Source organism: Rana temporaria, chromosome 1 (genome assembly GCF_905171775.1).
Source record: "Rana temporaria chromosome 1, aRanTem1.1, whole genome shotgun sequence".
Lineage (NCBI taxonomy): Eukaryota > Metazoa > Chordata > Amphibia > Anura > Ranidae > Rana > Rana temporaria.
The window spans coordinates 687,979,245-688,004,750 of record NC_053489.1 but is presented as its reverse complement, the minus strand read 5'-3'; positions in this window follow the sequence as shown (position 1 = coordinate 688,004,750).

Below are 25,506 nucleotides of genomic sequence, written 5' to 3'. Positions count from 1 at the left end.
GGCATGTAATGATGGCACAGTCTGGCATGTAATGGTGGCACTGTGAGGCATGTAATGGTGGCACTGTGAGGCATGTAATGGTGGCACTGTGAGGCATGTAATGGTGGCACTGTGAGGCATGTAATGGTGGCACTGTGAGGCATGTAATGGTGGCACAGTGAGGCATGTAATGGTGGCACTGTGAGGCATGTAATGGTGGCACAGCGAGGCATGTAATGGTGGCACTGTGAGGCATGTAATGGTGGCACTGTGAGGCATGCAATGATGGCACAGTCTGGCATGTAATGGTGGCACTGTGAGGCATGTAATGGTGGCACAGTGAGGCATGTAATGGTGGCACTGTGAGGCATATAATGGTGGCACATCGAGGCATGTAATGGTGGCACTGTGAGGCATGTAATGGTGGCACTGTGAGGCATGTAATCATGGCAAAGTCTGGCATGTAATGGCACAGTGAGGCATGTAATGGTGGCACAGTGAGGCATGTAATGGTGGCACAGTGAGGCATGTAATGGTGGCACAGTCTGGCATGTAATGGTGGCACAGTGAGGCATGTAATGGTGGCACAGTCTGGCATGTAATGGTGGCACAGTCTGGCATGTAATGGTGGCACAGTGAGGCATGTAATGGTGGCACAGTCTGGCATGTAATGGCACAGTGAGGCATGTAATGGCACAGTGAGGCGAGGCATGACTAGTAGGAAGGGGGTCGTCTTATACAGTGAGTAAATCCCAAAACTGAAATTTTAGCTGGAAAATTAGGGGGTCGTCTTATACGCCGGCAAATATGGTAATCTTAAGCAAGGCGGAACAGCCCCGCCCAGGGGGCGGTCCCTCTGGTCATAACCCCTCTCACTGCAGTGAGCAGCTCAGTTTTTTCTGCCTAGTAGAGGAGAAGAACCTGGCTCCCTTTGGGCCCATGGTCCTGAAGAACTTTTATTTTTTATTTTATTTTTTGATCCTGAGATCTTCTATCAACTGCCGGCTGGGTGACAGGCTGGATAATATTGATCCTGGTAGTCTCCCCAGTCCGGCCATCGAGCGTGATCAGGCCTTGGCCACCCACTGGGCTGGGCCGGCCACCACATATCCCGTTTTGCTCTAGGGGTGGGCGGTGAGCTAATGCTCCGGGGCTCACATATGACCGGGCTGAGTCACAGCGAGCCGTGGCCGACAGCCAGTCCGTACTGCTCAGAAGTGGGTCTGTCAGGAACGCGCCAGCAGTCCTCGCAGGGACAAGGAAGTACTTTTCCTCCTGTCTGGCAGGATGGATCAGCTGGGCTTTCCTAGGGGGGGGTCAATTAGGGGTCTTTTGTCCTCCCTTTCCTCCTCCTCCGTCCCTTCCCTCCTTCCCATGCATGGGACTGCTGTTACTGACCGGGTTCATTTTTTCGGTGTCCTGGCTGGGGGCTGCAGGGGTGTCTGAGTCCACTCTCTGTGTGGAGGGCTTCCGCTCAGGGGCCACTGCATTAAGGCCTTCTCGTCTGCCTCCTTTTTTTCCCCTCAGCGCCATTTTTTCATTTGAAACTGCGCCATTTTCTTGTACAGCATGGCGTCAGAAGCTGGCGTTTCCTCTCCAGACATTCCCATGGAAGCAACCGGTGCCCCTGCACCTGCGGTTCCTGTGGACGCTTTGTCGGCAGTCCTGGAATCATTTCTTGCCAGGGTGGAAGCTGTGTGTGGGCGCAAGAGAGGTAAAAAATGCCCCCTCCCCCCCACCTTCTTCTGGGAATAGCTCTGACTCAGACTCGGGCCTGGCTGTGCCCCAGGGCCCCCGGTTCTGAGGTATCAGAGGATGCAGACCGGGACCATTCGGACAGTGAGAGTGACTCCACGTCCGGGTCAGAGCAGGACAAGGCACTTGTTGGAGCACTTATTACCGCTGCAATGAGACGACCTCCAAAACAGGAAGGGTTTTTCATGACTTTAGTACAACAGATGTCCTACTTCACTTACTTACCACCTTAACCAAACCCTTAGTATCCCCCCAACCTCTGCCCATTAAATTGAAACCACACCATTGCTTGTTGGGGAAAAAATAGGCCGTAGCAGCCTGATTTATTAACATAATATATTTTAACACAAACTAAGCAAGAACATCTGCTAACTTAAAACTACCTGAAGTTGGTCCCCGCAGGCAAAGCCTCTATCCTTCCATAAAATATCTATATATATATAAACATATATATATATGCCCTTTTTGCTGCACTGCGGTCTTCGGATTCCTCTGCAGGCCTCAAGCCGAACAGGCTCAAAGGCGTCTCACGACCGTAGTGCTCCATACTCCATTCTTCCAGCTAACCTCCGTTAACTGGCATCACCCTCATCATCGCCTGTCACCGACAGGTCATTAATTTCATTCTCAAAGTCTATTCCTTACCCGCAGGGACCAACCAACGCTGCCACGACAACCCATTTTTGAACCTGTAACAAAATATCAAGAAAACAAACACACACCACAAATCACACATACTACAACCCCCCATGATGTTCTACCACTACAATAAGGGGTGGGTGGGCGGGAAACTTTCTTCCGCGCTGTGTTGCCGGGAGGGCGGGGACCAAACCTTAAATAAACTCCCTTCCCCCGCCCCCCGGGACCTGACAGCCAATCATTCATTTTTGCTGTCCCCTGTGACGTCAGTCATGCCAGCCCTCCACCGAGTCCACTGCGTTCCCCTGCTCTGGGCTTTTCTTGACTTTAGTACAACAGATGTCCTACTTCACTTACTTACCACCTTAACCAAACCCTTAGTATCCCCCCAACCTCTGCCCATTAAATTGAAACCACACCATTGCTTGTTGGGGAAAAAATAGGCCGTAGCAGCCTGATTTATTAACATAATATATTTTAACACAAACTAAGCAAGAACATCTGCTAACTTAAAACTACCTGAAGTTGGTCCCCGCAGGCAAAGCCTCTATCCTTCCATAAAAATATCTATATATATATAAACATATATATATATGCCCTTTTTGCTGCACTGCGGTCTTCGGATTCCTCTGCAGGCCTCAAGCCGAACAGGCTCAAAGGCGTCTCACGACCGTAGTGCTCCATACTCCATTCTTCCAGCTAACCTCCGTTAACTGGCATCACCCTCATCATCGCCTGTCACCGACAGGTCATTAATTTCATTCTCAAAGTCTATTCCTTACCCGCAGGGACCAACCAACGCCACCAGCACCCAAAGGTAAAAAACCTTACCCTTGGGTGCCCCTCCACACCCTAATGGCCCTCTGAATCCCATCCTGTAACCCCAATACCCACATGTCAATCCCAACTGGGCTAAGGTGGACCCCATCTCCTCGCAGATACCTCCAGGTCTCTTCCTCTAATTCCATATGGCGTACCACCAACCCCCCGTTCCTCACTACAAACTTGGCCACGTCCCTATTAATTTTCCTCCGGGCCCTGTTGATTCCCGCTACCGACCTAGCCATACGCCATGCAGTCCGAGCCACAATGTCGGACCACACGACGATCATATCCGGAAAGGCCATCCGAAGTCTCAAGATATCAAACTTGATATCCCGAGTGATGTCCATCATTGCTCTGACCCCTAGGTCATTGCCCCCCACGTGCAAGAGTAAGACGTCAGGGGGCCTGTCCAGCCGCGCAAAGCGATGCACTTCCGGAACCACCCTACCCCAGAGCATTCCCGGAATCCCTAACCAGTGCACGCTTGCCTCTTCCCTCGGGAAACCCAACTGCCGACCGCTATGTCTAAGCTCAGCCCGTTTTGCCCCCCAAAAGACATAAGAATGTCCCATTATCCATACTAGTGCCGGGGTCCCACCTGAAAGAAAAAAGACAATTGCACCGGGTAATCCACCGCATAACCCAGCAACACTCAAACAGATCACACCACACCCCAGACCCCCTCCCCACCGCCACTTGACGTTACCGTCCTACACATCCAATAGGTGGGGACGGACATAACTCTGAAATCTCCTAGATTCCCATCTGCCTATGCGCTGTATGGCTTCCGTACCCAATCCCCAACGGGCCGCCTCTGAGGCCGCCCCTATCCTAAAGGAGTGTGACGAAAAACCCTTGCCATCCAACCCCATGGCTAACAAACACTTCCTAAAAACAGCCCCGAACTGATATTTTGACAACGGCAACCCGTCCCTATGTACCAGAAACGACCCCGTCGCCTCAGGCCGTTCGGCCCCGAAGGCCCGCACCGCCTGCACCGGACATAAAGGAGAACCCGTAATTGTAAATACTTGTATGGACTTGCCCCGTCCCCCCTGGTCCGTCTTTGACTTCGGCAGCCAAATAGATACCCTGTCCTGCCCACAAGCCACATCTTGAGAGCGCAAGCCCCCTTGACATTTGGTCGACGGGCTGACCAACTCACTGATCCTGAAAGCCCCGAAGAAAGCTAACGTGAAGGCCGCTCTGAACAGCAAAAACTCATATTCCGAAGAACAAATAACCGGTAATTTGTTCAGCATTCCTTCCAGTAGAGCAAACGACACGGGGCGCCTGGAGTCCCTTGTCGTTCCTGCCTTTCTATAACCTCTCAGCGCCTGCCGCACCCAGAAATCCTTCGTGAAGTCCTGGCACCCCCGTAATTTAAAAAGGAACGCAAGACCTGCCATCTTTTTGTTCAGCGTGGCCACAGACGTGCCGTCCTCCATGTTCCTAGCCACGAAGTACAACACCAGCCATCGTGTCTCCGACCCGAACGGGTCCACAGCCACCATTCTTGCCAAAGCCTCCCATTCCAACCACACCTTGCTATACGCCCCCCAAGTTGCCTCACTCACCGACCTCCTGAGCCATTTTGATATCACGCCAATGCAACCCTCCACAGCCAATCCGGACAAGGCTCTCCGTGTCGGTCCGCCTCCGGTGCCAACTCTCGGAACCTGTCCCACTGAAAGCGAGACAGCGCGTCAGCAATAACATTCTCAACCCCAGGCAAATGAACTGCATGGACAAAAATATTCAACTGTAGGCACCGTAGAACCAGATGCTGCAACACCCGAACCACCGGCGGTGATGAAGCCGATACCCTGTTAATGACCTGAACCACTCCCAGGTTGTCCCCATGGAACCTGACCTTCCGATCCCTGAACTCCGAGCCCCACAACTCAACCGCCAGTACCACCGGAAACAATTCCAATAGCACCAAATTCTTAGTGAAACCCGCGTCCACCCAGTCTTGCGGCCAAGGACCCGCACACCACTTGCCCTGAAAGAATGCTCCAAAGCCTGTGGAGCCCGCAGCATCCGTGTACAGCTCCAAGTCAAAGTTACTGACCGGTCCCGCCATCCACAATGCCCGGCCGTTGAACGACTCTAAAAAGGAGTGCCACACCCTCAGATCATCCCTAAGAACCCTGCCGAGCGTGACAAAGTGGTTAGGGGAACTCACGCCCGCGGTCGCCGCCGACAGCCGTCGGCTAAACACCCGCCCCATGGGCAAAATACGGCACGCGAAATTAAGCTTACCGAGCAACGACTGTAGCGCTCTCAGCTTCACTTTCCTGACCCCCAGCATACCCCTGATTTCTGCCTTCATCGCCTCAAGTTTGTCCTCCGGCAGGCGGCATTCCATTGCCATGGAATCCAATGTTATGCCCAGGAAAGTCATCTCCGTGCTTGGGCCCTCCGTCTTCTCGGGAGACAAGGGGACCCCGAAGCGCTCCGCCATGTGTTCCAGCGTTGCCAGCAGAATCGCCGCGGTCCGTGACGCCGCCGGTCCAACGCACAGGAAGTCATCCAGGTAGTGGATGATAGAACTCACCCCGGCCACGTCCCTAACCACCCATTCCAAGAATGAGCTGAACATCTCGAACAGTGCACACGAAATGGAACACCCCATGGGCAAGCACTTGTCCACATAAAACTGCCCCCCCCAATGACACCCCAACAGCCGAAAGCTGTCCGGGTGCACTGGCAATAAGCGGAAAGCTGCTTCAATGTCCGATTTTGCCATCAAGGACCCCCGCCCATAATGTCGCACCCAATGGACAGCCGCATCGAATGACGTGTAGCTCACTGTGCAAGCCTCCTGGTCTATAGCGTCATTAACCGACCCCCCTTTTGGGAAGGAGAGGTGGTGTATCAGCCTAAACTTGTTGTGTTCCTTTTTGGGCACCACCCCCAGCGGAGAAACTACCAGATCCCCCCAGGGTGCCGCCGAAAAAGGACCTCCCATGCGCCCCAGAGCTACTTCCTTCCGCAGCTTCTCCGAAACCACTTCCGGATGTAGGAGCGCAGACCGCAAATTGCGCGGGACCGGGGGTACCACCCCCAGCGCACACGGTATTTGAAAACCCTCTGAGAAACCCTTTTCCAGTGCCCGAGCCGCCCCCCTGTCCGGATACCTACCGAGGAACGGCCGCATCCTTTCCACCATCACCGGTGTCGTCCCTCTTGTTCGCAAAATCTCCGGAACGTCCCTTACCCTGCTTGAAGCACTTGGACAACGGGTGGGAGCCTCCGCAACCAGAGCACTCGTGTTTGTATCTGCAGGTGCCTCCGAATTTGCACGTGCCGGAGCTAAACTGCCAACACACCCCTTTTGCCCGACCGGCCGGTTGTCCAAGGGACGATGGACCCCCGGCCCCCCCTTGAAAGGACTGCCCCGGAACCCTCGCCGCCGTCATCAAACACAGCCAAAGGTTCATATCCTTTTGATTCCAGCGCAGGTCCTGCCGCACCGCCATCCGCTGTCGGAATTGTTCATCATATCGCAGCCAAGCGGATCCTCCGTAGATCCTGTGTGCCTCCCCTATCGCATTCTGATATATGAAGAGCCCTGAGCAGCATTCCGGCTTTTTCTCCCCTACCACACACGCTAGGATACTGAACGCCTGTAGCCAATTCGTAAACGTCCGTGGAATCAAGCGATACCTGCGCCGTTCCTCCTCCTCCTTTTTGGATTCATCCGGCTTCCCCCTGTCCAGGTTGAACTTCTCTAACGGGAGTAACGCGAAAATCTCCACATACTCACCCTTCCATATCTTCTCCCGGACCTCTGCCTTCAAATGTGTCCCCAGCGACGCCTCATAGCATAAGTACACCTCACATTTTGCCGCGTCAGCGAGGCGGATTATTTCCTGTCGCGCAACCTCACTTGCCACCGCCCCTTTTTCCACTGTTGCTGCAGCCGGAGCCGCAGCTGCTCCCGAACCCCCGCTCACCGCGGGGGCGGATGCCACCACCGGCCCAGCCGTCACCACCGCCGGCAGAGTGTCAACAGTAGCGACCACCCCCCCCCCCCACCGGAACCGCAGGGGGGACCCAAGCCGCAACCGGGCCCGCCGTCGCCCCATCTGAGCCCTCAAATCTGCCCACCAGCTCTTTTATGCCCGCTAAAAAACCTGCAAAACCACCCCCCCCAGGGACACCCCCCCCCGCCCGGTGTCACAGACTGAGAGCCCCCTGCCCGTGTATCCGCCCCCCCCGAGCTGACACCCCCCCCCCCCACTGCCCCCAGCAGACATCACACCCCTCCCCACAGTACGAGGCAAAGATAAAATTGACTTACCGGGCTGCCTAGGTGATGACCCACCAGCCGATCGTCCCGTCTCCACCGCTGCTGCTATCGTCCTGGATGGTTGCTCGTCCTCCGAATCCGTCAGCTCCCCTTCCGACCGTAACGTGGATGGATCCTCTTCTTCCGCTGATTGCACCCCAGGGGAAGGATCCCTGGCTGCCGTGGGCCTGGCGTCCGCCTGGTCACTCCTCCGCGCGCCCGACCCGTTCACCGACTTCTGCGCCGCTTTCCGTGGGCCTGGGGGGGTCTCCCCAGCCCTGCTGCCCCCAACTAGGTCGCCGGTGGTCCCCTCCCCTTCAATCCGAATCGCGGCAAGGCTGTGGGCCGAGGAAATGGAAAGCCCAGCAGTCGGGCCTCTAGCTCTCCCACGCTGAGGCACCGCACCCCCCGCGGTGGCGCGGGGGGCGGGGCCCGCCGAATCACCATCCGTACGCCGCGCGGGCCCAGGTGCTGCTCCAGGGCTGGCCGAACGGCCAGCTGCCGCGCCACGGCCTCGAGTGGGATTCCTCCCGTTCCCCCCCTTTGCGGGCAGAGCTGCGCGCTTGGCGGGGGGGCCCGGAGGGGCCCGCGAACGGGGGCTCCCTTGTCTTCTTTGGGCCCTGGGGGATGTATCTGGGGAAAAGCGCTCCGGCGGGCGAGAACGCCTGGCACGTCCTGCGTCCCTCCCCCCCGCGTCCTCAATAGCTGCCGACCTACCGAAAATAGGCCGCAGCTGGTCCCGAAGCCACTCAGGGCCGTGCGCCGCCGCCTCCGCCTGCAGCTGATCCAGCATGAGCTGCACCTCAGACATCCTCACAAAACTTTCTTCCGTGCTGTGTTGCCGGGAGGGCGGGGACCAAACCTTAAATAAACTCCCTTCCCCCGCCCCCCGGGACCTGACAGCCAATCATTCATTTTTGCTGTCCCCTGTGACGTCAGTCATGCCAGCCCTCCACCGAGTCCACTGCGTTCCCCTGCTCTGGGCTTTTCTGGTGGAGGTGTCTGACATTTTATTCCCTACTCATCTTTTCTGATTGTTTTTCACTAGTTTTGCATTTGGCTAGGGTCAGTGTCACTACTGGTAGCACGAGGCGAATCTTGGACCCTATAGGGTCAGTGTCACTACTGGTAGCACAAGGCGATACTTGGACCCTATAGGGTCAGTGTCACTACTGGTAGCACAAGGCGATACTTGGACCCTATAGGGTCAGTGTCACTACTGGTAGCACGAGGCGATACTTGTACCCTATAGGGTCAGTGTCACTACTGGTAACACGAGGCGATACTTGGACCCTATAGGGTCGGTGTCACTACTGGTAGCACAAGGCGATACTTGGACCCTATAGGGTCAGTGTCACTACTGGTAGCACGAGGCGATACTTGGACCCTATAGGGTCAGTGTCACTACTGGTAGCACAAGGCGATACTTGGACCCTACAGGGTCAGTGTCACTACTGGTAGCACGAGGCGATACTTGGACCCTATAGGGTCAGTGTCACTACTGGTAGGACGAGCGATACTTGGACCCTATAGGGTCAGTGTCACTACTGGTAACACGAGGCGATACCTGGACCCTATAGGGTCAGTGTCCCTACTGGTAGCACGAGGCGATACTTGGACCCTATAGGGTCAGTGTCACTACTGGTAGCACGAGGCGATACTTGGACCCTATAGGGTCAGTGTCACTACTGGTAGCACGAGGCGATACTTGGACCCTATAGGGTCAGTGTCACTACTGGTAGCACGAGGCGATACTTGGACCCTACAGGGTCAGTGTCACTACTGGTAGCACGAGGCGATACTTGGACCCTATAGGGTCAGTGTCACTACTGGTAGGACGAGGCGATACTTGGACCATATAGGGTCAGTGTCACTACTGGTAACACGAGGCGATACCTGGACCCTATAGGGTCAGTGTCCCTACTGGTAGCACGAGGCGATACTTGGACCCTATAGGGTCAGTGTCACTACTGGTAGCACGAGGCGATACATGGACCCTATAGGGTCAGTGTTACTACTGGTAGCACAAGGCGCTACTTGGACCCTACAGGGTCAGTGTCACTACTGGTAGCACGAGGCGATACTTGGACCCTATAGGGTCAGTGTCACTACTGGTAACACGAGGCGATACTTGGACCCTATAGGGTCAGTGTCACTACTGGTAGCACAAGGCGCTACTTGGACCCTACAGGGTCAGTGTCACTACTGGTAGCACGAGGCGATACTTGGACCCTATAGGGTCAGTGTCACTACTGGTAACACGAGGCGATACTTGGACCCTGTAAGGTCAGTGTCACTACTGGTAGCACGAGGCGATACTTGGACCCTGTAAGGTCAGTGTCACTACTGGTAGCACAAGGCGATACTTGGACCCTACAGGGTCAGTGTCACTACTGGTAGGACGAGGCGATACTTGGACTCTATAGGGTCAGTGTCACTACTGGTAGCACGAGGCGATATTTGGACCCTATAGGGTCAGTGTCACTGCTGGTAGCACGAGGCGATACTTGGACCCTATAGGGTCAGTGTCACTACTGGTAACACAAGGCGATACTTGGACCCTATAGGGTCAGTGTCACTACTGGTAACACGAGGCGATACTTGGACCCTGTAAGGTCAGTGTCACTACTGGTAGGGCGAGGCGATACTTAGACTCTATAGGGTCAGTGTCACTACTGGTAGGACGAGGCGATACTTGGACCCTACAGGGTCAGTGTCACTACTGGTAGGACGAGGCGATACTTGGACCCTATAGGGTCAGTGTCACTACTGGTAGGACGAGGCGATACTTGGATCCTATAGGGTCAGTGTCACTACTGGTAGGACGAGGCGATACTTGGACCCTATAGGGTAAGTGTCACTACTGGTAGGACGAGGCGATACTTGGATCCTATAGGGTCAGTGTCACTACTGGTAGCACAAGGCGATACTTGGACCCTATAGGGTCAGTGTCACTACTGGTAGCACAAGGCGATACTTAGACTCTATAGGGTCAGTGTCACTACTGGTAGCACGAGGCGAAACTTGGACCCTATAGGGTCAGTGTCACTACTGGTAGCACGAGGCGATACTTGGACCCTATAGGGTCAGTGTCACTACTGGTAGCACGAGGCGATACTTGGACCCTATAGGGTCAGTGTCACTACTGGTAGCACGAGGCGATACTTGGACCCTATAGGGTCAGTGTCACTACTGGTAGGACGAGGCGATACTTGGACCCTATAGGGTCGGTGTCACTACTGGTAGCACGAGGCGATACTTGGACCCTATAGGGTCAGTGTCACTACTGGTAGCACAAGGCGATACTTGGACCCTACAGGGTCAGTGTCACTACTGGTAACACGAGGCGATACCTGGACCCTATAGGGTCAGTGTCACTACTGGTAGGACGAGGCGATACTTGGACCCTGTAGAGTCAGTGTCACTTCTGGTAGCACGAGGTGATACTTGGACCCTACAGGGTCAGTGTCACTACTGGTAACACGAGGCGATACCTGGACCCTATAGGGTCAGTGTCACTACTGGTAGGACGAGGCGATACTTGGACCCTGTAGAGTCAGTGTCACTTCTGGTAGCACGAGGTGATACTTGGACCCTACAGGGTCAGTGTCTCTACTGGTAGCACGAGATCCCAACACATTACCCAGTCCATCCCAGTATAGATCCTAACACATTACCCAGTCTATCCCAGTATATATCCCAACACATCACCCAGTCCATCCCAGTATAGATCCTAACACATTACCCAGTCCATACCAGTATAGATCCTAACACATCACCCAGTCCATACCAGTATAGATCCTAACACATCACCCAGTCCATACCAGTATAGATCCTAACACATCACCCAGTCCATACCAGTATAGATCCTAACACATCACCCAGTCCATCCCAGTATAGATCCTAACACATTACCCAGTCCATACCAGTAAAGATCCTAACACATCACCCAGTCCATACCAGTATAGATCCTAACACATCACCCAGTCCATACCAGTATAGATCCTAACACATCACCCAGTCCATCCCAGTATAGATATCCAGCATGAGATTTTTTCCCCATTGAGATCTGATGTGGTGTTCTAATTTAGAATGTATTGTTTTTGTATTTTTCTCTCATCCCATTGTTATTGTATACACTATAAACCATTACATTTGTTAAACTACTTTAGCCCGGGCCATTTGGCTGCCAAAGACCAGAGAACTTTTTGGGATTCGGCACTGCGTCGCTTTAACTGACAATTGCGCGGTCGTGCGACGTGGCTCCCAAACAAAATTGGCGTAATTTTCTTCCCACAAATAGAGCTTTCTTTTGGTGGTATTTGATCACCTCTGCGGTTTTTATTTTTTGCGCTATAAACAAAAATAGAGCGACAATTTGGAAAAAAAATTCAATATTTTTAACATTTTTCTGTAATAAATATCCCCCAAAAATATATATAAAAAAAATGTTCCCCTCAGTTTAGGCCGATACGTATTCTTCTACCTATTTTTGGTAAAAAAAAATCGCAATAAGCGTTTATTGATTGGTTTGCGCAAAATTTATAGCGTTTACAAAATAGGGGATAGTTTTATGACATTTTTATTAATATTTTTTTTTTTTTACTACTAATGGCGGCGATCAGCGGTTTTTTTTTTATGACTGCGACATTACGGCGGACACATCGGACAATTTTGACACATTTTTCGAACCATTGTCATTTTCACAGTGAAAAGTGCTATAAAAATGCTCTGATTACTGTGAAAATGACAACTGCAGTTTAAACCACTAGGGGGCGCTGTAGAGGTTATGTGTGACCTCATATGTGTTTCTAACTGTAGGTGGGCGGGGCTGGACGTGTGATGTCACTGATCGTCTTTCCCTATATCAGGGAACAGATGATCAGTGACACTGTCACGGAGAAGAACGGGGAAGCTGTGTTTACACTCACCTCTCCCCGTTCTTCAGCTCCTGTGGCCGATCGCGGGACACCGGCGGTGATCGGGTCCCGTGGTCACGGAGCTTTGTACCGCGTCGCGGGCGCGCGCCCACAGCTGGGCACTTAAAGGGGACGTACGGGTACGTGCCTGTGCCCAGCCGTGCCATTCTGCCGACGAAAATGTGCAGGAGGCGGTCCTTAAGTGGTTAATAAGTAAGATGATCAGTGATGGCATTTTCCACACAAAAAGCCTTAACCACTTTACTACCTGCCGCCGTCAACTGGCGGCGGGTAGTATGACGTCCTCGCCTTGCAGAGCCACTAAGGGACGCGCGCACGCACCCGCCACGTTACTGGGAATACGATGTGCATGCCCGGCGGCCGTGACGGCCGCCGGGCACCCGCGATTGCCCAATGACTGAGCAGGACCGTGGATGTGTGTGTGTAATGATGGGGTGTAAACACAGAGATCCACGTCCTGTCAGGGAGAGAGGAGACCAATGCTGTGTCCCTTGTATATAGGGACACAGATCAGTCACCTCCCCTAGTCAGTCCCCTTCCCCCCACAGTTAGAATCACTCCCAGGGAACACATTTAACCCCTTCCTCGCCCCCTAGTGGTTATCCCCTTCCCTGCCAGTCACATTTATACAGTAATCAGTGCATATTTATAGCACTGATCGCTGTATAAATGTGAATGGTCCCAAAATAGTGTCAAAAGTGTCCGATGTGTCCGCTGCAATGTCGCAGTCACGATAAAAGATCGCCGCCATTACTAGTAAAAAAAAAAAAAAATGGCATAAACTATCCCCTATTTTGTAGCCGCTATAACTTTTGCGCAAACCTTATTGCGATTTTTTACCAAAAATAAGTAGAAGAATACGTATCGGACTAAACTGAGGAAAAAAAAAAAATATATATTTTTGGGGATATTTATTATAGCAAAAAGTAAAAAATACTTGCCCAGATTCAGAGAGCAATTGCTTACTTGCGCCGGCGTTTCGAATGCTCCTGATTCAGGAACCTCGATACGCCGACTGCAGCCTAAGATATGCGTGGCATAAGGCTCTTATGCCGTCATATCGTAGGCTGCATTCTTACGATGGCCGCTAGGGGGCGTCCCCGTAGTGGTCAGCATATAGTATGCAAATTGCATACTAACGCCGATTCACTACCCTACGCGAGCCCTGCGTACGCAGTTTACGTTGTTTCCGTTCGTCGTGTTTCGCGTAAGGCTGCTCCTGCTAATAGCAGGGGCAGCCAATCCTACGTATACCCGTCGTTCCCGCGTCGCAAAGTTTAAATTTTACATCGTTTGCGTAAGTGAATCGTGAATGGCGCTGGACGCCATTTACGTTCACTTTGAAGCAAATGATGTCCTTGCGACGTTATTTGCCGCAATGCACGTCGGGAAAGTTTCCAGACGGAGCATGCGCACTACGTTCGGCGCGGGAACGCGCCTAATTTAAATGATCCACGCCCCCTACGGGATCATTTAAATTACGCGCCCTTACGCCGGGCATTTTTGAGGAGCGCCCACGCAAATTACGTGGCTACTGCTTCGTGAATGAAGCGTAGCGCAGATAATTTGCGGGGGCGCAGGGCAAAAACGGGACGCTGCGCCTCCGTAAGAAGTGCGCAGCGGTACCTGAATCTGGCCCACTGCTTTGTTTTTTTTAAATTGTCGCTCTTCTTTTGTTTATAGCGAAAAAAAAAAAAAACGCAGAGGTGATGAAATACCACCAAAAGAAAGCTCTATTTGTGGGGGAGAAATGATTAAAACGTCATTTGGGTAGAGCGTAGCACGACCGCGCCAATTGTCATTCAAATTGTGACAGCGCTGAAAGCTGAAAAATGGCCTGGGCAGGAAGGGGGTGAAAGTGCCCCCCGGTATTGAGGTGGTTAAAATATCGAGGTGGGTCCCTGAACGTACTTTTTGGGCGTTTTTTTCCATCGAATTTCTTGGTCTGTCACACGAGACAGAAGATAAAGTTGATGTTACATTTATACAGAGTGGGATTTTATTATCAGCGATCGGGTGATCGGGTGATTAGATATGAAGCACAAATCGCTGAATAAAGCTTATAATTTCCGGCTGAGGTTTTTCAAAACTCGCCTATAAAAACTCGCACCAAGGTGGCAATGCACGCAATTCCTACCTACACCACGGGACAGGAGACCTATAGAAGACCACGATGAAGTCCATGAGCGTTTCCTGCACCCTTCTCTTCTGTCTCCTGGGTGGCATCGCCGCTCTACCCCGCCAACGTGCCAAAGTCAGCCCAACCACCCTGGAGCAAGTCATGTCCATCCTGGAAGGCCTGAGGAATAAGGTAAGACGCTGATACCTCCTGGTAGGAATGAGACTGCCCTGGGTTTGGATTGAGCGTTCCTTGGTGAACGCTGAGGACGGTCAGGTGTCCAAACCCCCCTAAAATCAATGGGGGACGAATCTGTCAAATGAAAAATTCCCATTTTCGGGGCTAAGGGGGTGTTAATCGCTTGCCTACCAGGCACTTTCACCCCCTTCCTGCCCAGGACAATTTTCAGCTGTCACACTTTGAATGACAATTGCGCGGTCATGCTACACTGTACCCATATGAAGTGTTTACCATTTTTTTCCCCGCACAAGCTGAATCTGGTATGGACTTTAACCACTGGGCGACCGCGCTATAGTCGAATGACGGCCACAGCGTGGACCCCAATTGCCCGGAGGCCGTCAATAGATGTCCTCCCCTTTGCACGCGCCCCCTGCAGGGCTCTCGGCACACGCTGTGATCACTGAGAATTGGGTGATCACAGATCCGAAAAATAAAAAATAAAATAAAGGCATACTGTAGCTCACGCTAGTATGCTGCATTTCATGGTAGAAACTTTAGGGTGAACCACCTCTTTAAGGGACATCGGTCCCCATTGGAGGAGGCACATCAGCCTCATTAGTGCCCACCAGTACCGCCTGCCAGTGCCACCTACCAGTACCCACAGTGACCACCAGTGCAATAAATTGCCACCTATCAATGCCCACCAGTGGTGCCAGTCAGTGCCTCATCAGTGCCACCTAGCAGTGCTGCCTATCAGTCTCACTTACCAGTGCTGATCAGTACCCATCATTGCCACCCATCAGTGCCCATCACTGCCAGCTATCAGTGCCACCTATTAGTGCCAATTCTCAGTGCCCACCTATCAATGCCCTTCAGTGCCACCTCTAAGGCCCCATACACACGAGAGGATTTATCCGCGAATATGGTCCAGCGGACCGTTTCCACGGATAAATCCTCTCGAGGATTTGCGCGGATTTTGATGCGATGGAGTGTACTCACCATCGAATCGAAATCCGCGCCGAAATCCTCTGGCGATGACGTGTCGCGCCGTCGCCGTGATGATGACGCGGCGACGTGCGCGACGCAGTCATATAAGGAATTCCACGCATGCGTCGAATCATTACGACGCATGTGGGGGATCCATTCGGACGGATTGATCCGGTGAGTCTGTACAGACCAGCGGATCAATCCTTTGGGATGGATTCCAGCGGATAGATTTGAAGACATGTCATCAAATATTTATCTGCTGGAAATCCATCGCATGGGAGAAAAATCCGCGGAAACGGATCCGCTGGATTGTACACACCATAGGATCTATCCGCTGAAACCCATTTGCTGGGATTTTTCAGCGGATGGATTCTATCGTGTGTATGGGGCCTTAGTGTCACCTCTCAGTGCCCACCAGTGCTGCCTATCAGTGCCGCCTTATCGGTGCCCATCAGTGCAGCCCATTGGTGCCCATCAGTGCAGCCTATCAGTGCCCATTAGTGCAGCCTCATTAGTGCCCATCAGTGCCTTCTCATCGGTGCCCATCAGTGCAGCCTCATCAGCGTACATCAGTGAAGGAGAAAAATTATCCGTTTGCAAAATTTTATAACAAAATATAAAACGGTTTTGTATTTTTTTTTATTTGGTCTTTTAAAAAAATAAAAACTGCAGAGGTGATCAAATACCACCAAAAGCTCTATTTGTGGGAACAATTGATTTGGGTACAGTGATGTATGACCGCGCAATTGTCATTCAAAGTGTGAGAGCGATGAAAGCTGAAAATTGGTCAGGAAGGGGGGGGGGGGGGGGGGTTCAAGTGCCCAGTAAGCAAGTGGTTAAAGATGTACCTCACAAAAATGTACGCAGCCCCCCCCCCCCCAGGAAATCTATATTAGACTTTAATCTGAGCATGTGGCCTGGCTGACAGAGAAGGGCATGAGCCACCCTGAACCGTACCACGTCACATGCCCTCAATATGAGCGGATGCCTTGTCGGAGGGAGCCCCTTGGCAGAGCACCTTGTGCCCATGTTGATGAGGTCAGGGGCCTCTCCCCTACAACCCTGGCCAGTGGTTGTGGATGTCTGCCAGCAGGGGGCTTATCAGAATGTGGAAGCCCCCTTGATTTAATAAGAGGCCCCCCAGATACTGGCCCCCCTTTCTGAATGGGTATGAGGAGTGTGGTACCCCTTCTCATTCTCCAAAAAAATTGGTAACCTAACAGTAAAGACTCAAGTCCTTTATGGCTCGATGACCTGGTGCACACGACTGATCCCGGGGGTACCACTTACCTGAGTCGCCATCCTATATATAATGGGAGGGGCAGGGATAGCCTAAATGGCCAGTGGCCATATTTGGATGGTGATGACGCTGCTGTCCCTAACCCTTTGCCTACGTGGCAGGGACAAGCACCTGCTGCTCAGTGCCAGGACCAGGTCATTCCAGTGCCCAGGGGCAAGTCCCCAAACTGCGCCCCCCCTCACCGGTGATGTGTAAGCTGTTCTCTGCTCTTCCCTTCTCCATCAGTCTGCATTCACCCCTGACATACACAGGGAACGCGGCTTCTAATCTAGCCATGTGCTCCTTTTCCCTGCTCCCCCCTCCACAGTGTGCATTACTGCTACCAATGAGACAGATCTCACCTTCTGATCTGGTGCTCCCGCCTCCATAGTCCTCATTCTCGGCTCTCTTTATGGCTCCCACTCTGTGCTCCCTGCCCCCAGTCTTCATTCTCGGCTCCCATGTCTCCCTGCCTCCACCCTTGGCTCCCCGCTCTCCATGCCCGAGTCCCCGCTCTTCATGCCCGGCTCTCCATGCCTGGCTCTCCATGCCCAGCTCCCCGCTCTCCATACCTGGCTCTCCATGCCTGGCTCTCCACTCTCCATGCACGGCTCCCCGCTCTCCATGCACGGCTCCCCGCTCTCCATGCCCAGCTCTCCATCCTCGGCTCTCCATGCCCAGCTCCGCTCGCCATGCCCAGCTCCCTGCTCTCCTTGCCTCCTTGCCCAGCTCCCCGCTCTCCATACTCGGCTCTCCATGCCCGGCTCTCCACTCTCCATGACTGGCTCCCCACTCTCCATGCTCGACTCCCCGCTCTCCATGCTCGGCTCTCCATGCCCGGCTCCCCGCTCTTCATGCCCGGCTCCCCACTCTCCATGCCCAGCTCCCCGCTCACCATGCCCGGCTCCCTGCTCTCCTTGCCCAGCTCCCCACTCTCCATGCTCGGCTCTCCATGCCCAGCTCCCCGCTCTTCATGCCCGGCTCCCCGCTCTTCATGAGCGGCTCCCTGCTCTCCATGCCGGCTCTCCATGTTTGGCTCTCCATGCTCACCTACCCGCTCTCCATGCCTAGCTCTCCATGCCGGCTCACTGCTCTCCATGCCCAGCTCCCCGCTCTCCATGCCTGGCTCCCTGATCTCCATGCCCGGCTCCCCGCTCTCCATGCTCGGCTCCCTACTCTCCATGCTCGGCTCTCCATGCCCGGCTCCCCGCTCTCCATGCCCAGCTCTTTGCTCTCCATGCCCCGCTCCCCACTCTCCATGCTCGGCTCTCCGCTCTCCATGCACGGCTCCCCACTCTCCATGCTCGGCTCTCCATGCCCAGCTCCCCGCTCTCCATGCCCCGCTCCCCACTCTCCATGCTCGGCTCTCCGCTCTCCATGCACGGCTCCCCGCTCTTCATGAGCGGCTCCCTGCTCTCCATGCCGGCTCTCCATGTTTGGCTCTCCATGCTCAGCTCTCCATGCTCACCTACCCGCTCTCCATGCCTAGCTCTCCATGCCCGGCTCCCTGCTCTCCATGCCCAGCTCCCCGCTCTCCATGCCTGGCTCCCTGATCTCCATGCCTGGCTCCCCGCTCTCCATGCTCGGCTCCCTACTCTCCATGCTCGGCTCTCCATGCCCGGCTCCCCACTCTCCATGCCCAGCTCTCTGCTCTCCATGCCCCGCTCCCCACTCTCCATGCTCGGCTCTCCGCTCTCCATGCACGGCTCCCCACTCTCCATGCTCGGCTCTCCATGCCCAGCTCCCCGCTCTCCATGCCCCGCTCCCCACTCTCCATGCTCGGCTCTCCGCTCTCCATGCACGGCTCCCCATGCCCGGCTCTCCACTCTCCATGCTTGGCTCTTCATGACCGGCTCCCCGCTCTCCATGCTCAGCTCTCCATGCCCAGCTCCCCACTCTCCATGCCTGGCTCCCCGCTCTCCATGCTTTGTTCTCCAATGAATTTAGAACTCTTGCTCTTTCTCCTGACTCCACCCTCTCTGAGCTGGAACTACAGAGAGGGCATCAAGTATTAATGCGCACTGACTGTTCTCACTGTCAGCGCGCATTGAGAACACTAACAACAACATTGGACGGATATACATGCGCCACAATGTTGAATCGCGGCAAAACCCCTGGGGACTTCTCGCAGAACCCGGTTGAGAAACACTGGTATAGAGTGACACCTGCTGCGAGTGCGCCCCTCTCCTCCATGATATTGTACTACCCAGGGCATCTTCCCCTTCTGCCCCTGCCTTGTACTGGCCCTGTTGCTTCTTCCTGAGGAACCATTAACGGCTGTAGACATACCTATTCTATATATGATGCTCGGCTCCCCGCTGAACAGGGGGGACAAATGGTCAAACGTTTGGTCCGAAATTAAGTTCCAACAGAACCATTGGACCATACTTATGCCCCATATTACAGAATATTATTTCATGCCGTTTCAAAGGGGTTTCCAGGGCTTGAGGTCAGATTAGCGGGATTTTCCTTTTTAGGGTTTATGGCCGTTGTTGGTAAATTCTGCATTCTTTGAACGCAAACGCGCTAGAGCCAAAAGAAAGCGACTGCATAGTCATCCAGTTCTGGGGGGCTTCTATTGACATCCTTCCAGAACCTGCCCCCCTTCAGACACAGCTGATCACAGGTCGAGGTAAAGGGCCAATCACAACAGCCCTTTACCATGTGATCAGCTCTGCCAAAAAATGGTTGACTGATCTAGCAAAGTCTCATAAGACTGAACCCAAAGCATTGTGGGACATTTGAATTGTTCACCCCATAACTCTCTTTCTCTCTCCCTAGACTATTCCCCGAGAGGTTCCATCTTATTTTCCAAGGATGGATGTTGAAAAGGTAAGAAAGCCATAACACATGGAGATGATGTCATTGTAGCTGAATGGTGGAGTTACCTCTACAAATGGACTTCAGCCAGGTCACTCCTCCTCGGGGGTCATTCACACTACCGGCTTGTGCAAAGGTGGCCACACGTTCATTTGTCCATCTGTGGGGGCTCCCCAAAACATCTTAGGGGCCGTACACACGACAGAGTTTCTCGGCAGAATTCACCGAGAAACTCGGTCAAACCCGGATTCTGCCGAGAAACTCTGTCGTCTGTACACTTTTGGCCCGATGGAGCCGCCGAGGAACTCGTCGAGAAAATAGAGAACATGTTCTCTATTTTCTCGTTGTTCTATGGGAGAAGGCGTCCCGCCGAGCTCCTCGGCGGCTTCATCCCTGAACTCACCGAGGAACTCGACGTGTTTGGCACGTCGAGTTCCTCGGCCGTGTGTACGGGGCCTTACTGATGCAATGGGTGGCAATGTACCTATGTGCGCGACCTGAGCGCGACCCGCCAAAATGGTAAATTCACCTTTAGTGATGTGACTGGCTCCTAACTTTTTCAAATTTCTCCAATGGATTTGAAGTATTCAAACTGAAAATATTGAATTAATCTGAATTCATTGTGAAGAATAACTGATTCTATTCAAAATTTAAATTTCGGAAGACCATTGTATTCTTTCTACTATATTATATTCTATAAAAAAATCTATTTTATTTTATTCTTTTCTATTCTATCCCATTATTTTATTGTCTATTCCAGGGGTCCCCAAACTTTTCACTTCAAGGGCCACATTGTATATTTTACACAAATTTGCTGTCCGAAAAAAAGTTGTGTCCCCATCACAGGCACACGCACATTTATGTCCCCCTCAGAGCCCCCACTTACATTTATGTCCCCCTCAGAGCCCCCACATACATTTATGTCCTCCTCAGAGCCCCCCATGTACATTTATGTCCCTCTCAGAGCCCCCGCATACATTTATGTCCTCCTCAGAGCCCCCCATGTACATTTATGTCCCCCTCAGAGCCCCCCACTTACATTTATGTCCCCCTCAGAGCCCCCACATACATTTATGTCCCCCTCAGAGCCCCCACATACATTTATGTCCCTCTCAGAGCCCCCAAATACATTTATGTCCCCCTCAGAGCCCCCACATACATTTATGTCCCCCTCACAGTCCCCTCACCCACATTTATGTCCCCATCAGAGCCCCCACATGCATTAATGTCCCCCTTAGTGCCCCATGTACAGTTATGACCCCCTCAGAGCTCCCATGTACATTTATGTTCTCCCTCAGTGCCCCCTGATGTGCATTTATGTCCCCCTCAGAGCCCCGTGTACATTTATGTCCCCCCTCAGAGCCCCATGTGCATTTATATCCCCCTCAGAGCCCCCCTATGTACATTTGTGTCCCCCTCAGAGCCCCCCACATGCATTAATGTCCCCCTCAGTGCCCCAATGTAAATGATGTCCCCCCTCAGAGCCCTGTGTACATTTATGTAACCCTCAGTGCCCCCATTTACATTTATGTCCCCCTCAGAGCCCCCATGTACATTTATGTCCCCCTCAGAGCCCCCGATGTACATGTATGTCCCCCTCAGAGCCCCCATGTACAAGTATGTCCCTCTCAGAGCCCTTTGTACATTCATGTCCCCCTCAGAGCCCCCTGTGTACATTTATGTCCCCCTCAGAGCCCCATGTACATTTATGTCCCCCTCAGAGCCCCCAATGTACATGTATGTCCCCCTCAGAGCCCCCCGATGTACATGTATGTCCCCCTCAGAGCCCCCCGTGTACATTTATGTCCCCCTCAGAGCCCCCATGTACATTTATGTCCCCCTCAGAGCCGCCGTGTACATTTATGTCCCCCTCAGAGCCCCATGTACATTTATGTCCCCCTCAGAGCCCCCATGTACATTTATGTCCCCCTCAGAGCCCCCCCATGTACAAGTATGTCCCCCTCAGAGCCCCCCGTGTACATTTATGTCCCTCTCAGAGCCCCCCGTGTACATTTATGTCCCCCTCAGAGCCTCCATGTACATTTATGTCCCCCTCAGAGCCCCCAATGTACATGTATGTCCCCCTCAGAGCCCTGTGTACATTTATGTCCCCCTCAGAGCCTCCCATGTACATTTATGTCCCCCTCAGAGCCCCGTGTACATTTATGTCCCCCTCAGAGCCCTGTGTACATTTATGTCCCCCTCAGAGCCCTGTGTACATTTATGTCCCCCTCAGAGCCCCCATGTACATTTATGTGCCCCTCAGAGCCCCCCGTGTACATTTATGTGCCCCTCAGAGCCCCCCATGTACATTTATGTCCCCCTCAGAGCCCCGTGTACATTTATGCCCCCCTCAGAGCCCCCATGTACATTTATGTCCCCCTCAGAGCCCCCATGTACATTTATGTCCCCCTCAGAGCCCCCATGTACATTTATGTCCCCCTCAGAGCCCTGTGTACATTTATGCCCCCCTCAGAGCCCCCATGTACATTTATGTCCCCCTCAGAGCCCCCATGTACATTTATGTCCCCCTCAGAGCCCCCATGTACATGTATGTCCCCCTCAGAGCCCTGTGTACATTTATGTCCCCCTCAGAGCCCCCATGTACAATTATGTCCCCCTTTTATTCTATAAGGCCTCTGCTAAATATATATATATGTAGGATGGGAAGTGGTCAGAGGTCCTTCAATACTGCAATGTATGTGGATTTATTCAGAAAGTTTTAGCTTAGTTAAGCTGAATTTCTGGTGTGGAAATTTGTAGATAGTTACATGTTCCCTCCCATCCCTATGGAAACTGGAAATCACTGTATAGATGCCACTACTACACCGCTACTACAGTGATCTCCACTACCTTCCAGATCCCGTGACGTGTGGCTGCCCTGCTGCATAGTGATCACTGGAGGCTGCCCACTCGGAATAGGAGCCATTCATATAATGCCTTGCATCCTTCTCAATAAATGCAAGGCGTTCTGTGATTGGGTGAGGTGAAAATGATGATGTCACTATCAATCCTCATCACATCATCCAATGGAGAATGCGAAAATGTGGAATGCTCTCTGAATAGTGCTCGTGCCGCTCAGCAGGGGAGCTAGTGGAGATCACTGGAGTAGCGGTGTAGTAGCTTTATATTAGTGGTGCTTTCTTCAGTGATTTTCCCACTGCGAAACGCGTCTACCTCTTTGTCCCCTGCCCCATCTGTCCCAACCACTGCGAAACGCGTCTACCTCTTTGTCCCCTGCCCCATCTGTCCCAACCACTGCGAAACGCATCCACCTCTTTGTCCCCTGCCCCATCTGTCCCAACCACTGCGAAACGCATCCACCTCTTTGTCCCCTGCCCCATCTGTCCCAACCACTTGTCATATGAAGCTTCAATAAAAGGATTTTTGGAAGTGCCGCCATCCGGGAATTATTTCTTCATGGTATATGTTTTACCATATGTGTCCTTTATTCTATGGGCCAGATTCTGGTACATCTGGCGTATCTCCGCGGCGGCGTAACGTATGCCATTTACGTTACGCCGCCGCAAGTTTTTCATGCAAGTGCTTTATTCACAAAGCACTTGCCTGTAAAGTTGCGGCGGCATAGCGTAAATCACCCGGCGTAAGCCCGCCTAATTCAAAATAGGCGGGTAGGGGGCGAGTAGCATTTAAATGAAGCGCATTCCCGCGCCGAACGTACTGCGCATGCGCCGTACGTAAAATATTCCAGGGTGCATTGCTCCAAATGACGTCGCAAGGACGTCATTGGTTTCGACGTGAACGTAAATGGCGTCCAGCCCCATTCACGGACGACTTACACAAACGATGTAAATTTATACATTTCGACGCGGGAACGACGGCCATACTTAACATTGGCTGCGCCTCATATAGCAGGGGCTACTTTACGCCGGGAAAAGCCTAACGTAAACGTTGTAACTTTACTGCGTCGGCCGCGCGTACGTTCGGGAATTTGCGTATCTAGCTAATTTGCATACTCGACGCAGAATTTGACGGAAGCGACACCTAGCAGGCAAAAAAAAATGCAGTTAAGATCCGACGGCGTAAGAGACTTACGCCTGTCGGATCTAATGGATATCTATGCGTAACTGATTCTAAGAATCAGGCGCATAGATACGACGGCCCGGATTAGGACTTACGACGGCGTACATGGCGCTGCGCCGTCGTAAGTCCTTTGAGAATCTAGGCCTATATGCCCTATACCAGGCATGTCCAAAGTCCGGCCCGGGGGCCAATTGCGGCCCCCGCTCCAGTTTAATGTGGCCCCCCTGGTAATTTGAATATATACTGTATTTATCGGCGCTGCCTCCGAGGGCAAAGGGAGGGGGGAACGAGTGCTGTCAAATTACATACAGATGCCACCGAGTAAACAGGAGATTCTCCTGTAATAGGAAGTCCCATCTCCTAGGCTGCCATTGGACGACTCCTCTGTCTATCATAGGAGGCGGGACATTGTATTAAAGAGGCAAACAGGAGATTCTCCTGTGTGTAATCTGTTGGCGCTCTTCCAGCCCTCCGAGGCTGCAGATAGGCATCGATCAGGCTGCATTCATGGCAATGGAGAGGCTGCATTCATGGCAATGGAGAGGCTGCATTCATGGCAATGGAGAGGCTGCATTCATGGCAATGGAGAGGCTGCATTCATGGCAATGAAGAGGCTGCATTCATGGCAATGGAGTGGCTGCATTCATGGCAATGGCGAGGCTGCAGATGGGCACTGATTAGGCTGAATTGATGGGCAATGACCCTTATTTTGCTTCACAGTTCTTTATTTACATTTTTTTTTTTCCTGAAACTTCCTTCCTAAAGTGAAGGTGCGTGTTATACGTCAATAAATACGGTATATCCAAAAAACACGCCCAAGCTCATCTCTTGACCACACGTAGGCAGGAGAACTCTTGTTGGGCCGTGTATTAGTTGCTCGGACAAACACACTTAGACAAAATTTTAACGGTTCAAAGAATGTCAGGCAAAATGGTCGGCCCTCACGCATGTTCACTTCATCAAATCTGGCCCTGTTTGAAAAAAGTTTGTGCACCCCTGCCCTATACCCTATATCCTATATAACATACACTATGGGCCAGATTCACCAAAGAGATACGACGGTGTTTCTCCTGATACTCCGTCGTATCTCTGTTTCTATCTATGCGACTGATTCATAGAATCAGTTACGCATAGATAGCCATAAGATCCGACAGGTGTAATTGTTTTACACTGTCAGATCTTAGGATGCAGTACCGCGGCCGCCGCTGGGGGGAGTTTGCGTCGTAAACCAGCGTCGGGTATGCAAATTAGGAGTTACGGCGGATCCACAACGGATTTTCGCGTTTGCTACGTCGCCGCTAGTCTAGTTTCCCATCGCAAAGTTAGTCGTTTTTTTTGGTGCCCTAACTTTAGTCAGCAAGCGTATTGCTGTCTAAAGTATGGCCGTCGTTCCCGCGTCGAAATTCTAAATTTAACGTCGTTTGCGTAAGCCGTCCGGGAATACGGAAGTACGCTACGCGCGTCGCCGTTCGAAAAAATTACGTCACTTCGCGCAAAGCACGGCAGGAGTTAGGAAACGGAGCATGCGCAGTAGGTCCGGCGCGGGCGCGTGCCTAATTTAAATGTTAGCCGCCCATTCGATTTGGCCCGCCTTGCGCCGGACGCATTTACGATACACCACCGCAAGTTTCCAGGTAAGTGC